This window comes from Solanum pennellii, chromosome 1 (assembly GCF_001406875.1).
Source record: "Solanum pennellii chromosome 1, SPENNV200".
Lineage (NCBI taxonomy): Eukaryota > Viridiplantae > Streptophyta > Magnoliopsida > Solanales > Solanaceae > Solanum > Solanum pennellii.
The window spans coordinates 105,717,894-105,720,715 of record NC_028637.1 but is presented as its reverse complement, the minus strand read 5'-3'; positions in this window follow the sequence as shown (position 1 = coordinate 105,720,715).

The window sequence follows — 2,822 nt, the reverse complement described above, 5'->3', positions numbered from 1 at the left end:
TATATATATATATATTACCATTAAATTCTCCCAAGAAGAGCCCTTGTTTTCTTGATCTATATTACAAAAATAATTAACCTCTGACCTAATGGCTAATAAAACAAAAATACGTAAGACGAAGAGGTCTAATCAAGATATATATTAATTTCGAGAGAAATTTTTTTCATCATGCTTATAATAATATATATAAAACTTCATATTTAACTAATCTCTAAGAAAAATGAATTGTTAATAGACATAAATAATATAATAAACTATTTGCTTCATTCTTTCTTAAATGAAAATTGAACGGTGAGAATACAAAGTAGAAATTTATGTAAAATTATCTAAAATCAATTTTACTAGACAATAATTAAGAAAATCACTAATCAAACTCGATTGATGTAATATCGAAGAAACAAATTCAACAAGTACCACACTATTTTGGATAGTTGACAACTTAATCAAGTTACTTTTTCTGATTACAAGTATTAACTCGTATGATTATTAATTAAATATTTAAAATTTACTTATTTGATTTAAACTAAATTATCAAAGATATTTTTATAAAAAAATACTTATGAAGAATAATGATTTGCTTTTGTATAATCAATTTTAGAAGTAATTTGATCTATATTTAAACAATAATTTGTGCTTGGTTAAGATTTTAAACACATTTATGACAATCTTTTTAATTTCTAAAAAACAACTCATGTTACTAGCTAGTCAAAAGTATTTATTTTGTCATTAAAAAATCGTTTAAACACTCTAGCTCTCTAAAATAAGTAATTTACTTTAATACATTAAAATAAATACTTTTTAACTTTCCATGAATTTGATCAAGCAGGTTGTAATAAATTTTTTGTTTAAGCTCTCTATTTATTCTAAAAAATTTACTAAATATTCAGAAAAAAGATAATTATATTAAATATTATTTTATATTAATTTTAGAACTTAGTAGAGTTTCATTTTAGATCAAGATTAGTTTTGGATATGGCTCATGTGGGCCTATTTTCCTGTATATGTAGGCTGGTAAGTGGTAAACCTCAGTGGAATGGACCACTGCATTCATTTTCAATAGACACATTTTTCTTTTTTAAAAAACCAACTTGTATTTGTTATCTTCCTATAAATATTTTATTATAATTTATTCCTATCACATATTAAAATATAAATAATGAGATAAATAATCTTAAGATTAAGGGAATATAAATAATGAGATAAATAATCTTAAGATTAAGGGCTATTTAAAATTTCCAACCAAATTCAAGATAAAATAGTCTTACATTTTTATTTTTGAGATTAGTACACCTTATATTTCACATCAAATGACTTTTTAATACTAGTTTCTTGGATACTCTTTATTTTAAAAAAAAATTATATTTCTTCTGTGTCAATTTATGCGATTTACTTTTTTTTTCAATCAGCTTCAAAAATAATAATACATTGCTATATTAAGTAACAATTAAATCATAAAATGTCTATTTTATTCTTAAGGAAATGATTTACAAGCACAAAAATTTATATTATTCATTTTGAGCTACAAGTTTTAAAAGTCTTCATTTCTTTGTTAAACTCTATATCGAGTTAAACTACCTCACATCAAATGGAAAAAAGAGTGTAACTAAATAAGGATAAACTATAAGAATATTAATGAGATTTTTTCTAAGGGAAAAGGATTATAAAAAAACTTAAGCTATGTATGTAGAATAAATAAAAAATGTTCTTTATTTATAGTTTGGCTCAAAATTGTCACTGTTATCAATACTTGGTTCAAAAATGATCTCGCACTCGAAACATTCGTTTAAAAATGCCCCTATAGTTACTAAATTGGTCAAAAATTCCTCTTTTCAAATATATTTATTACTTTCTTTCTTTTTAAACAATTAAAATACTACTAAAGAACCGTATTCTTATTTTAAAATTACTTTAATAAATAAAAATGTAAGATTTTTTTAAAATTGAAATGGGATAAACATTTGTTAATTTTTAAGAAAATATTATTAGGAAAAGGAATGTATTAATAAGAAAATAAGTAATATGTTTGTTTGGAAAATTAACATTTTGACTCATTGAATAACAATAAGAGCATTTTTGGATCAAACTATTAACGGCAAAGATATTTTAAAACAAAATTATAAATTTTTTTTTTTTATTCATTTCATATAATTTAAGGACATTTTGATCCTTTGAATATCACTTATTGTGAAACAAAATAAAAAATGGGTAAAAATGCGCCTTTCTTTGAAATAATGAGGGTTTTATTGAGCCAAAAATACGTAATTAAAGTTTATAATCCCTTCGTTTCCAAATACTTTCTGTCACATTTTTTTTACATATCAAGAAAGGATAATTTTTTAAAATTTATTATATTCTCAATTAATTATTTTTAAAAGTAATAATATATCTTCACCAACTTATTCTAAACAAATACTTTGAAAAATCCTCCATAATCTTGATAAATAATATTAGGTATAAGACCATTTTAAAAAAAAAAATCTTCTATTTATTTAAATACTAGAGGGGTATGGCCCGTGCCGAACACGGGCCCAATATTTAATATTTTAATGTAATGTTTGCTTTGCAATCATTTGATGTAAAAAAGGGTGAAGTTAAAACTTTAATGTAAAAAGTTGGTCGCATAAGTACTTAATTTACACGGGAGAATGCCTTCCCAAGTAATATAGGCATTGCATATATCCAAAACAAAACTACACCAATAATGGCTAATAAATTTGAACTTAGACGATCAAGTTCAAGATAAACAGTACATTGTTTCATCTCTTTACGCAAAAGGAAGAAAAAACCAAATGAAAGCAGCCCCGTGGAATCAAATTCACCTT